Raw genomic sequence first — 14,195 nt, forward strand, 5'->3', positions numbered from 1 at the left:
TTAGGGTGGAGTAATTTAGGCTTCTCTGTCACCCTCTTTGTGATATTAGGAGTTCTTAGATTCTGATATGGGAATCAATTTTCGGGTGTGGGGAATCGATCCTTCCTCGGCAGGCAGCCAAACAACAATAGGGGAAGGCATGGCAAACAGAAAGGCGGAGTTAGGCCCCTATGTGTACACACACAGACACACACACACACACGCCCTACTCGCAGTGGCCAAGTTTCTTAAATGTGGCTAGCTGTAAAGCCCCTCCCATGCCATGAGTAACAAAGAAACAGAATTTCCGGAGGATGGAGGCCCAGAAATCAGGATTTTAAAAAGATTCCCAGGTGATTCTAATGTGCAGCCAAGGTTGAAAACCACTGAGCTAACATTTTCTCAAAGTTCCAATCATTGAAAGTAGCAATTATTGGGGGGGGCGGGGATCTGGGGAGGTTGGGGGGAGTGATGGGCAATTTTGTACTTTCAAAGGCCTTACTCCAAATTGGCAAGTGATTGTAACTGTCATTTTCAGCGTTTGTCTCTCATCACAACAATCTCACTGTGTCACAGCCAGGTTCTCCCTTCCGTTGAAAATTAAAATGTAGAAACATTAATTAATGAACTGCAGAGTCTTTCCGAACTTAGGATTTAGGAACGTACATGGTCACGTATCTGTGTTTTTAAGAACTCTGTAATACCAAACGACGCTTCAGCGAGGAGAAAGGCACTTATTGTGGAAAGGGGCATGCAATGGGTACGAAACCAAATGCACGGTTTCAGCAGAAATAATGCTTCCATCTGCGATGCCAGTTTGTAATCTATATTCCTGAGAAAAAAAACACTGACTTCCACAAAGATGACTGTGAGAGAGGGATGCTTTGGGCGTGTGTCTGTTACTCTTCTGAATAATTGTATTGTTTAACCCCAGAGATGGGACGTGGGTGGGCAGAGAAAAATATCTACGAGCTGTTTTAGTGGCTGCGGTGAGCTTGGCTACCAAAGACTAATAGCAATGTAATTCATTAGAACAAGGATTTTAGTGGCTACAATATTCATGTGAGAAGTTACAACAGGGGTCATGATCACATTTTAGAAAGCAGCCGAAGGTTGTCGCATGACTCCGAAGAGGCTTCCAGGCGGCGAAGGGACCCTGCACAGCCCCCCTGGCCTAGAAACGCCCATCAAGGGCTGGGCCGGGCTGGCAGGAGGTCCAGCCGCACACTCAGAGCCCTGCTGGCCCGGCACGACCTCCGCCAGCTTTGTGGCTCCCCTCCAGGCCGCCTTCGGGGGGGCCCAGCTGCACGCTCTCCTGGCCATGAAGGGGAGGGGGGAGGATCCCACAAAAGCCCGGTTCATTAAGGGGAAGAGGCCTCGTGCTCATTAGCAGGCCTGGGAACCAAGCCTCTTTGAACCTTCTCCCTTTCAAGGCCATTAGCAGAGGGTCTGTGGGCACGTTAGAGGCAGCCCGCTGCCGGCTGTGGGAGAATAGTGCGGTTCACCCGTGGACTTGAGGTTCAAATCACCCTCCGGGGGGGGGGGGGGGGGCTTCTCGGGCCCATTTAAGGGACGGCTTCACATGCAGAGCTATGCTCAGTGATTCCGACAATCGGCCTTTTTTGTATTCACACCTCCATTTATTTACAAAATTCTCGCTGTCTCCAATACCCTGACCCCTTCTGAAATCGCTTCCCTCAGAACTCCCATGCGGTGCTTTGATGAAACTCATGCTCATCTTGCTACCAACTGCATGCTAACTGCTCATTAAAAGTGCAGAGTATGTGCTGAGCTTGTTAAAAATTAAAGAGCTGCTGGCTTCACAGAAGCCTGGTATCTTTAAAAAAGAAAATCCCTTTAGCCCTTCGCTAATATTAATTAACTACATAGGAGAGAACAAATGGGTTTGAAATATTCAAGCTCGCTCGTCTTTCTGCCGCGGGAAGCCAGGGCTGCTGCTGTGAGAAACCTACGGCTCCTGCTCGGGCCCAGCCAACTCTTCCTACAGGTGGCCTGGAAGAGATTGAAAGGTTTTCCCGACTAATCACTATTTTGGTTAATCATGGAAAAATAGAATTATCTCTAATTTCTTCTCTCTTCCCGTCACACGCATGTAAATTCAAGTAAAAATGGAGCCCTTTCAGCCAGCTTTGTTCTCAGGTGAAACAAGGAGAACACCTACTGATGGATGGCAACAGAGGGATGAGCAGCGGTTATGCCTGCAGAGCTATGACCATAGGGTTTTCAGGTAGGTCTGGAGTGGCACCATCAGAATTCCTACCGGAGATTCCACTGCTGACCCCAATGGAAACGCTGACATTTTATTCCACGGACATTTACCGAATGCCAGGCACTGAGCTGGCTCGAGAAGCCAGAGCTGGCATCGTCAGCATCCCACCTCCATGATCATGGGCCAACATCACCTCTTACCTGGTTTATCACCATGTCTTTCTAAACGGTCTCCTGGCTTCTCTCACTCTTGCCTTCCCTCGGTAGCCTATCCTGTACTCAGAAGCCAGCAATCCTGTTCAAACATGACAAGGGATGCCTCTCCTCTGCTCCCACCCCCCCACCCCTGCCCAGGGACTTCCCATCTCACTCAGAGAGAAAATGAGCAGAATAAAGCCAGTCCTAGAGAACACAGACCAGACAGTGACCTCATTTCCTCCCACTCGAGCCCTTGGTCGGCTCCGGGCACATGGCCTCCTGCGATTCCTGAAACGTGCCAAGCACGTCCTGCCTCCCCCTCGCAAGGTCTCGGAATGCACATGACTCTCGGCCCCCCTGTCACCTTCTCTGTGAACCCACATAAAGCCAGTTCCCCTGCTGCCCCCACAGCCACCCACCCACCGCTGGTGGCAAGCCTTCCCCCATCTGTTTGTTTTTCTCCAGAACATTGATCACTGACATATGTATGAGTTTGTTCACTGCGCCATCTCCCCCCACTGCTGCGCCACTAGAATATAAACTCTCCGAGAGCAGAGGCCTGGTTTGCTCCCTGAGGGATGTCCCACCGGTGCCTGGAACACTGCCTTGCACATAGTAGGTCTCAAAAATTCATTGACTGAATTAATAAATTTACTGAAGTTAGGGTTAAAACCAAAAGGAACAAAACATAACCCACCGCCTTTAAGGCCCTCTCAATATATTAGAAGAGACGGCAGCAAACTTTTCCTTAAAGGGCAAGATAGTAAATATTGTTGGCATCGCAGTCCTTGTTACAACGGCTCAACTACCCTGGCGGCATGCAAAAGGAGTCTCACACAATACGTGAATGAATGACTGTGCTGTCCAGTAAAATCGTGTTTCGAAAACCAGGTAGCAAGCTGGATTTGGCCCAGGTGTTAGAAGATAGAGACATGTGCAGCCAGCCAAAATAGAAATGAAAATCCATCTCAGACAGGTCCGCCTAAAATGCTGTGCGGGCAACAATGGCAAGACTTCGACAAGAACGCACAAGTTTCAAGTGGTATCAGGAAATGACATGCAATGGGATTTCACCCTGACATCAGTGGAAATGATGTGAGCTGATTGCCATGGGGCAATTCATGTAAGAAGCATTTAATAGCAGCTGCTCAGAATGGGATCTTTTCCTTTTATTGCTAAAGCACTTGGCATGGTGCTCTGTGCAAGTGTCTACACTGTAAATGCTGGTTAAATGCATTAAGTCAGCGGTTCTCAACCTGTGGGTCGCGACCCCTTTGGTGGTCCAACGACCCTTTCACAGGGGTCGCCTAAGACCATCCTGCCTATCAGATATTTCCATGACGATTCCTAACAGTAGCAACATGACAGTGATGAAGTAGCAACGAAAATAATTTTCTGGTTGGGTCACAACATGAGGAACTGTATTAAAAGGGCCAGAAGGTTGAGAACCACTGCATTAAGTGATGACAAAATATCTAGATGCAAAGTGAGGTGCAGCCAATTTTCTGAATCTTTTGCTTGTATGCTGCCAAAAGGAAGGGGATTTTTTATTTGACATTATAGTGGATACCATCTTTTTCTACTTTTATTCAGATTTTACCATGGTATACACATCATTTTTGTCAAATTAACAACATGTTACCGGTAAGCATACATTTCATCCCCACCCTCCACATTAAAAAATTAGCATGGTTTATTTTCTAGTTTCCTTTAAAATATATTTTTTGGGAAATGAAAATGCCATTCATTCTTTCATGAAATATTGAAGTCCCTCTAGGTCAGCGGTTCTCAACCTGTGGGTCGCGACCCCTTTGGGGGTCGAACGACCCTTTCCCAGGGGTCGCCTAAGACCATCGGAAAACACATATATAATTACATATTGTTTTTGTGAGTAATCACTATGCTTTAATTATGTTCAATTTGCAACAATTAAATTGGGGGTCATCACAACATGAGGAACTGTATTAAAGGGTCGCGGCATTAGGAAGGTTGAGAACCACTGGGCTAGGTGCTTGGTCCCGGGACAAGGAGCAGTAACATTTGGCCCCTGCCTCAGTGATCGTAGGGGAGCGAAAATATGAAGAAATTGTTATGTAACATAACAACAGGCACAGGCCAGAGATTGGGGGAGAAGAAGATGGGAAAGATTCCTGAAGGAGGCAACATGTGAAGTGGGTTTTAGAAGATGAACATGGATTCACCAAGAAAATAGAGGTGGGTGTGGGTAGATTTTATAGAAAATGTTATATTTTCTTTTCTGAACTACCATAATTTAATTTCCAAGCCAAGAGTGAGGGAGGGAGGGAGGGAGAGAGAGAGACAGAGAGACAGACAGAGAGAGGGAACTTCTTAACTGTCACTACAATGGAAGGAAATCACACTTGCATGTCATTGTCAGGAAATTCTATAGACTAACGTTTTTCTCAATGAGCTGATTGGTCCTCATTCAGAGGAGGATGTGGGTAATCGTGGGAACCCCTGGCAGCAAACTGGGAATGGCAACAATTCACAGCTCACACTTCTGCTTGTCCAAGGTTTGTAGTCCAGAGCAGGGCACAGAATAGCCAGTGAAAGGAGAGAGCTGGAGGGGTGACCAGACGTTCTAGAACAGCGGTTCTCAACCTGTGGGTCGCGACCCCTTTGGTGGGCGAACGACCCTTTCACAGGGGTCGCCTAAGACCATCCTGCATATCAAATATTTACATGACGATTCATAACAGTAGCAACATGACAGTTATGAAGTAGCAACGACAATAATTTTATGGTTGGGTCACAACATGAGGAACTGTTTTAAAGGGCCAGAAGGTTGAGAACCACTGGACTAGAATGATCTGCAGCTCGGCTGTTTATTAGCTTGCGTGTCCCGGGGTGAGTGTTCACAGAGGTTCCCTGCAGTTCCTTCCAGCACTCACTCTCATCACACCCCTAAGGTAAGCCCACTGAATGCCAGACATCTTTTCAAGAAAACTCTTACACATTCAACACTTCTGAGAAAAGCACTTCTTTAAAATGGAGAATTAATAAATGAATGAAAACAATGACGTACACGTTTTCACACCTCTCCCTTCCTCCTTCCTCTCCCTCTCTCACCCTGTGCATTAGAGAAATTGTGCTTCTTTGGTTGTCCTCTCTCTCTCACCACTTCTGACTTCTCCTTTCAGCTAATCAAAGTCTAGGTCAGCGGTTCTCAACCTTCCTCATGCCGCGACCCTTTAATACAGTTCCTCATGTTGTGGCGACCCCCAATTTCATTGTTACAAATTGAACATAAATAAAGCATAGTGATTCATCGCAAAAACAATATGTAATTATATGTGTTTTCCGATGGTCTTAGGCGACCCCTGGGAAAGGGTCGTTCGACCCCCAAAGGGGTCGCGACCCACAGGTTGAGAACCGCTGCTCTAGGTGCTTTCCAGCTTTCCTTCAAAAACCAGGTTGCTCGTTCACTTCATGTTCTGCCTCTCCGGGAAGGACTCCTGGGCATGTATCTCGCAGGGCCCTTTCTTTCCAGAATCCCCCTTCAGCACTGACAGTTCTTCGCTTCATTTCCTGGGAGCGCTTCAACTCAGACTGTGCATCTCCCGGGATTCATCAGCTTCCGTCCCAAACCTGTCTGCCCTACAAGGCCCCCCGGTTTTGCCTCCTGTTTGGAAGTAAGAAGTGAAACTATTGGCCTGGCAAGTCAATGCAGAGAAAACATTGAAACCCCTGCCTATGCTGTCACGACCCCCGCCACTACCCGGCCTGCTAGCTCATTTCAGAGTTTGACAACTTCATTCCTTGGGGTCTCTCCTGATCTCTGCTAGGAAACAATGCAGATAACCTGCACCCCGAAGAAACACCGGGGACCCCTGGGAAGAGTGCATGCGCTGTGAGGTTTAACCCACGGCCGAGGCCAATGAGCAGGCTTTCCAGTTAAAAATGCCAGGAGAGCCCTGACCGGTTTGGCTCAGTGGATAGAGTGTCGGCCTGCGGACTTTAGGGTCCCGGGTTCGATTCCAGTCAAGGGCATGTTACCTGGGTTGCGGGCACATCCCCAGTGGGGGGTGTGCAGGAGGCAGCTGATCGATGTTTCTCTCATCGATGTTTCTAACACTCTATCCCTCTCCCTTCCTCTCTGTAAAAAATCAATAAAATATATATTTTTTTAAAATGCCAGGAGTGTGGAAATTTCACCCCTATATTCAACGAATGATGAAGAATTAGGAGTCTCCACACCAAGAGCATTCTATGAGTACAGTCGCCTACTAAAATAAGGAGATACTCAACTGTCAGCATGTCCATGAGCTTTTGCATTCCAAATTTTTCCTAATGGAGGCACTGGCATTTTAACCATAAGGCATAGCCATTTCTCAATGCTTCCCTACATGTATTCTATGTCACGTCTGCAGAGTTCATGAAAAAGAATAATTTTTCTGTCTGGCTGGTGTGGCTCAGTGGTTGACTGTCAACCTATAAACCAGGAGGTCACGGTTCAATTCCCAGTCAGGGCACATGCCCGGGTTGCAGGATTGATCCCCAGTAGGGGGCGTGCAGGAGGCAGCCGATCAATGATTCTCATCATTGATGTTTCTATCTCTCTCTCCCTTCTCCTTTGAAATGAATAAAAATCTATTAAATAATAATAATTTTTCTAAATTGGAGTCTATGAAAAAGAGCATGCATTCTGGCCACCAATAATTTTACTTTCAGTCCCCCACTTTGTACAGTTCTGAAAGCCATCACCATGAGGGAAGTTAATTAGTCACTAGACCACGGGTGGCCTGTGATCAATTGTTAATATCAGGAGCCTCTCAGCCACTGCCCGGATGATTCCCAAAGCATTTCCTCCTGTTTTTTTCCAAACACCCTCTGGGCTATGGAAACTAAGCTCGACATTAAATTTACCAAAACATAACTGAGGTGAAAAACACGCTGTCAAAACTGCACAATGTTACACCTCGCCACAGAAACATGGTTTGGAAAGGGAAACTCCTCAAAGTGTCAGGGAAAGGAGAGCATCAGAAACGCCATGAATGAGTTTCATCTTGATGAGCCCTAAATTTCAGAAACACAATCAAGTCAATTTCCTATCCCCTTTCTTCTCATGGGTAATTAAGATTTAGTTGACTCGCTGCCATCTGGATTTTCACTATGAGATTATGCCTATTACAGAACCATAGGTGGAGTTTTTTTGTTTGTTTTTTTAAGGACTGTGGAATGATGTCTTTATCATAGAGCAGCAGAAACAGCATTTCAGACTCACAACTTCGGAAATGTGAAACACTGGAAATCAACTTCAGTGTGGGAGGCAGGGTGTGCAACAGGGACTAAACTCAGAAGGGACTTGCTCTCATCTCACATCAACATAATCTCTCATCACAAAACATGATCTAACAGAAACTCAAGAAAAACTGGATGCTACATCCACGATGAATTCACCACAAATAGAGTATTTTAAATAACATAAGCACTCAATGTCTCCATCCTCCGTCATGGCTTAGGATTTAACTTGGAGTTATAAAAACCACAGAATAAACACACTACCCAAATGCTACTCTACTGATTAGTACCCTGATTTGAGACACAGGTGAGTCAGTAAATCACAATAAAACAGGGCCATGAAGAGAAGGAAAGAGGGAAGAGGGAGCTCCAATTGAATTGAATGCAGTGGTTCTCAACCTTCTGGCCCTTTAAATACAGTTCCTCATGTTGTGACCCAACCATAAAATTATTTTCGTTGCTACTTCATCACTGTCATGTTGCTACTGTTATGAATCATAATGTAAATATCTGATATGCAGGATGGTCTTAGGCGACCCCTGTGAAAGGGTCGTTCGACTGCCAAAGGGGTCGCGACCCACAGGTTGAGAACCGCTGATTTAATGGCATTCTAAAAGACTGGAAATTGATGTCTCAACATAGGCTATATTCCACCCCAGATGACGGCAGAGAGCAGTCAAAATGCAGGGGTCCTTAAAGCAACAGTATAAATAATATACACTGAGTAGGAACCGGTGAAAAAAAGAGTGATCCCATAACATTCACTAGGCAATGCCTCTGAAATATCATTGTGGTTAACCTCCAACTGTCAACACACTCAAACTCATTCCCTTCATCAGTGACGAATGACTAAGAATTTCTGCCAGCCAAATTTTAGGGCACCAGAGGGACTGATTGAAAAGAAAAGTGACAAGCTGATAAGCACTAGTCTCGTTTTAAAATAATTAATTAGGACAACAGATCATTTTGATACTTGTCATTTCATTTTGAGTCTAAGGAGTGTTAACGTTAAAATGTTTTACCTGATACCTGAAGTGAGAACCAGGGAAGGCTTTTAATTTCACAAAACATCCACCTGGTGGAATTCATGCAAATTGAATTAACTGTTCACAAAACCTTTTTCTGTGCTTCCACATCTGTCTATAACAGGCTCATTTCTTAGTAATTGGATCTCCAGGACATTCTTTAAAATAATCACATATTCTCTTGACCATGCAACCTGATTAATAATGAATGAACATTCCTGAAAAGAATCATTTGAAAGCATGGCAGATGTCTTTAGGGAGATGAAGGCTTTAATGATAAAAAATTAAGGTGAAATGGGAGCTAGGTCACACTGCCTGGTTATTTAAATTGAAACCTCGTCTCCCAAGTTTACTTACCAGATGCTTACATACACCTTCTGGAGTTCCTTGACACAAGCACACAAGCAGACACAAATGACCATGCAATAAAGCAACCCTCACTTCTCCAGAACAACTGACTGATCCCACTGTCTTCATAGTGAAGACAGTCCCCGTAACAGTCGCAGAAACGCAATTCATTCTACTGAAAGTCTGAGAAACAGGTTAAAAGCAGGAAGCAGCACATTTGTCCTTAATAGTTCTTTCAGCATCTCTCCAGATTCTTACAAACAGATCGCCTTGCATACCCACCAATGGACTGCATCCTAGTTCTTTTTGAAGAAACATCGCCGTAGGCAGAGAGGATGGGGACCCACGAGATGACAGACAGGCCACCGAGACCAGACGGTGGGTGGCAGGCCGGGCTGGAGCAGTTCTGTGTGTCTGTGAGAGCGTCAACAGTGAAACACAACAGGAAAATCGACGCGACAATTCCAGGAAGGCCAGCTCCACCTCATCCACCCAGCCAGGGCCGCTGAATTGAAGAAGCAAAACTCCCTCTGGCTTTCCCAACGCCCTTTCCACAGACCCCGCTGTGGCTGCCCTAGGTCCTCGCCCACTGAGTGTTCAACTGAAACCCAATGAAAAGACAGCTCAGGTCAGGTGAACACCCACTGTCTTGTCTCTCAAAAAATGACAACTTGGCATCGGGATCCGGATACCTTCACTGCTCACATGGACCAGCAGCGGGTCAGTGGCCCACAGCTGAGCCCTGGGTGCCAGCTCTCCACGCTGCCAGCAGCAGCAGTCCCGCCCAGCTCCCAGGGGCAGCGATGGGCGCCCGCCTCCCCTGCACTGTGGTACTGTCAGTGCCCTACTGAGCACAGGATCACATCATGTCTAGATGCTGGTTTGTTATGTTTTAGAACATACTTATGATTTTCTAGCTTATGAATTCAAATACAGTATCTGAAAGAAGTTTTGAAGAATGTTCCATCAGGAAGAATGATCTTTGTACAGACACGATAAAGCAGTCCACTTTTCTTCCAACAACAGAGATTGCAATGTACCATCCTGATATACAATTGAAAATATGTGTGTATGAAATATGAACCTATGTATCCACACACACGTTTTGCATCCACATACATATATGTATAGATTATGCACATATATCATCTCATATATATCATACGTGTATATATGCATATAATACATATGCAAAAAACACACACAGAGCAAATCTGTGATTACTGTCCCAAATTTCAGTCTCCAGAATGAAAGAGTGAACTGAGAATGGAAAGCAACCTTGTAACAATTGGTTGTCTAAAGAAAGAAGAGGAAATAGTCTTCCTAAAAGCAAAAAAAAAAAAAAAAAGTCCTGCTCTGCATCTCTTCAAGGATGTTGCTTATCACCAGGCAAGACAAGAAACCGCAACTAAAGTAAATCATCAGGAAAGTGAAAAAAAACGAAACCAAACCAAACACGCTGACGGCAAACCTGCATGCAGCCATTTCTATGCCAGACATCTGGCCTCCACCAAAGGTGTCTAAAGAACATTCTTGATAAGGAGCAAACAGGAGGCAAGAGCTACTTCCTCGTGTTGCACAGTTTGCAAATCGCAACGCCTACTTTTCATGCCATTGCAACACCTCATGGCAAACCAAAGCCTGCTTCCCATGTTTAGACATCAAAATGCAAACATCTATTTTCTTGGCTTATGTCTGTACAAATCACAATTCCATTTGTCTTTTAACAATAAACAAAAGGATTGCTCAATTTCACATGCAGATGACTTCCCTAAGAAGTCCTACTGTCCACAGAAGAGACACACTTACATGATCAAACAGAATTTGAAAGAACTTTTAATCAACAGATTTAAAAGCACCGCTTTGGGTAAACCAACATTAAAATGTCACAATTTCTCAGCCGTTTGGCATCGTAGTGGAAAATTAGCCTGAACATCTCCAGTTGAAACATCAGGAAACAAACATTTACTCCACCCTCAAAAACAAAAGAAAATGCTAAACAACAAATCGTATAATCTTCTAAGGAGCATAATCTGACAACCTTTACAGGAAATTTTCCACTGTCAGAGGGGCTCAGACATTTCATATCTTTTACCGCTTGCGTTAAGAAAGGAAGCATCCAGTTTTAAAGGCAAATGGAACCTATGTTACACTATATTGAAAATGACTGATGTTTCCCCGGTCTACGCTGTACCGGGTGTCAGGCAAGCATCTGGTGCTAAGGCAGTGATAGCAGACTGGAAGGACAAGGAAGACCACAGGAACCTGTCTCACCTAGTCTCCTGACACAGGTCTAAAGCGAACCTTCTGGAGAGAGGCTCCACAGCATGGTGGTGGCAGAAATGGAAGCCACTGGTTCCTCTGACACCACCCCCAGATGAAAAGCGCTTCAACACTGCTCCCTGAATGCTTTTCCAAGTGTCTCACAAGTTTGCTAGGCAGCTCTATATACACTCAGAGAACTATTTCTATGCTGCATCCAATCTTACATCTGTCTACAGTGGAATTCGTTTTTGTAGCCATCTATATATATAAAAGGCTAAGCAACTGGCCAACCAGCCAATCAGCCGACTGGCTGGTAGGTATGACACACACTAACCACCAGGGGGCAGATGCTCAATGCAGGAGCTGCCAAGTGACAGCAACTTTGCAGAGTGCCCTCCTGCACTCCGGGACCCCTTGGGGGATGTCAGACTGCCGGTTTCGGCTGGATCCCCACAGGCCAGGCCAAGGGACCCCACCTGCTGGAGTGACCCCGCTCACTCCCTCACTCCACAAATGCCCTTCGAGCCCCAGCATCGCCCCAGGTTGGCTCCAGGGCGTGTCTCACCCCTCTCACCCAGTCCCGCCCCACTGGCCATCTTCTAATTAATTTCCTTTTCATGTGCACAAATCCGTGCACTGGGTCTCTAGTCTATAAATATGCACGTGTATGTATGTACACCCCCCCCACACACACATACATATATATACACAAAAGCACCTTTGCAAAATTACTTGGGACTTGATAGAATGTACTCTTCATGGAACTCCTGCATTAGATACATTTTCCTTCCTCTGTGCGAAACCAGAAACCTGTAAATAATTTCTGGATTAAAAAACAAAACCCACCACTCACATGGGAAAAGGGTTGCATGGCTATGAGCCAAATGACAAGACGTCTCTGAAAGACAGAACAGTTAAGCTAGGTTTTTGCCACAAGTAGATTCTACCCGGAAACGAAAACAAACAAAAAAAACTTGCCACTTGGGGAAACTTTCTTACTTATTTTATAAAAGACTTTTCTAGAAGGCAGAGAAAGTGCACACTCTCCCCCTCCCACTTATGATCCGGCAGGAGAAAAATGCATCAATAAACAGTTGCTGGTGTTGGCCCATGTGGCATTTCACAGTTGTTCCCTGGACACTGGAAAGCTTAAGTTCAATGACAGGAACAACCAATCCGGTCCCATGACTCACTGAGGTAATGACAATGTTACATAGTAACTGATTCCTATTGTATGAACCGATTGGAAAATTCTCTCAAATATGATAGCCCCTGTTCTCAAAGGAAGTCACTTTTTCTCTCAACTTCTAAGTTAGTCACGCCCACAAACCTCATGCTCACAATACCCTGAAGCTACGTGGCGATCGTGGAAAATAAAGAAAAGTAACCTTTATTCACAACTCCTGGTTAACTACTATGAAGAACGTGCTTTAAACATTTCCCCCGATTGCTGAAGCACTGAAGGCGGGGGGCGGGATGAAGCCTTTTTTTTAAGGCAACAGAAAGAGGAGTGACTCTTTTGTTCCGAACTGTTATTGTAAAGCACCACATGAGAGAAGGGGAACGCTGGGAACATGGCAATGAGAAGGACAACCACGCCGACAAACCCAAACAGGATATTAAGAACAGAGTCAGAACGCGCAGTTCCGACAGAACAAAGACGGGAGCTTCTTGGAAGAAATTCGAGCAAAAATCCTTTGAACAGATTGAAACACTGATGGATGAACTTGCTGGCCAGGCAGCAAGAGATCTTTGTGGGGGGCAGTAAAATGAGATTCTCATTCAAATACACACGGAATTTCAAGTATCATAAAATGAGAACTGCTTTCAAATCACACGAAGTCACTCTCTTCTTAACCCAGGATCCACTTCTTGAAACTGCCAGATCCATGTTTTGCCCCATCTAAAATAGATACTGGTGGTTTTTTAAAAAAATTAAATAACTGAGCTAACTTAGTAAATATGACTAAGGATACTGAACTTTTTACAAGAAGAAGAAAAAAATCTCCATACTCTAACTTACACTTTAAAGAAAACCTTAAAATAGAGCTCTCAGGAACTGCCAGAGAAGCTGTGATGGGTTCTGTATTGAGAAACTATCACATTAATACAACAGACTGGTTTGGTCAGGTCAGGTTTATATCATCTACTTTTCTTCCTTTGCAAATTCTGCTAAAGCTGTTAGTATGACAAGGCATTTAATAGGGTTCTCAGAGCTCCTATAGTTTATCGGACTTATCACATGATAAGAATGATGATGATTATTATGACTGCAGTCTCTAAGCTGATGGAGTTCAGAAAAGTAAATAATATATTCTATCTTGTATTGCATCTGAAATTGCAGGGTTTTTCCTCGTCTCTATGTTCTGCTACTATTCTTTCCTCTCTTTCCCATCCTTCTTTGTGAGATGAGAGATGAACGGAGAGGCTGTCTTCTTTTAGATGGTGCACTTTTTTATTTTAAAAAAATATGTATATATTTATTGATTTCAGAGAGGAAGGGAAAGGCAGAGAGAGATAGAAACATCAATGATGAGAAAGAATCATTGATCGGCTGCCTCCTGCTATCCCTACTGGGGATCGAGCCGCAACCCAGGCATGTGCTCTTGACCAGAAATCAAACCCAGGACCCTCCAGTCCACAGGCTGACGCTCTATCCACTGAGCCACACCAGCTAGGGCTAGATGGTGCGTTTCATCCAGCTTTCTCTTTGATGTGGTGTCAGAAAACTTGGAGTGAGGCCCTGAGGTCAACTGCCCCAACTGGCATTGGTCTAGTTTGGGGGTGAGACCATCAGTGTGGTGTCGTGCAAAGAAACATGTACCTTGAAACCAGATAAACCCGAGTTCAAATTCTGCCCCTGCCATTTCCTAGCAAAGGCAGATAGGA

General features: G+C 45.0%; 1 protein-coding gene across 2 annotated transcripts in view; it reads right to left on the reverse strand.

Moving 5' to 3' along the window:
- The window catches only part of MID1 (midline 1), a 158,948-nt gene that overhangs the window by 107,936 nt on the left and 36,817 nt on the right, over positions 1-14,195 (reverse strand). The gene's annotated exons all lie outside the window — the stretch shown is intronic.

The sequence above is a fragment of the Myotis lucifugus genome, unplaced genomic scaffold (assembly GCF_000147115.1).
Source record: "Myotis lucifugus unplaced genomic scaffold, Myoluc2.0 scaffold_551, whole genome shotgun sequence".
NCBI lineage: Eukaryota > Metazoa > Chordata > Mammalia > Chiroptera > Vespertilionidae > Myotis > Myotis lucifugus.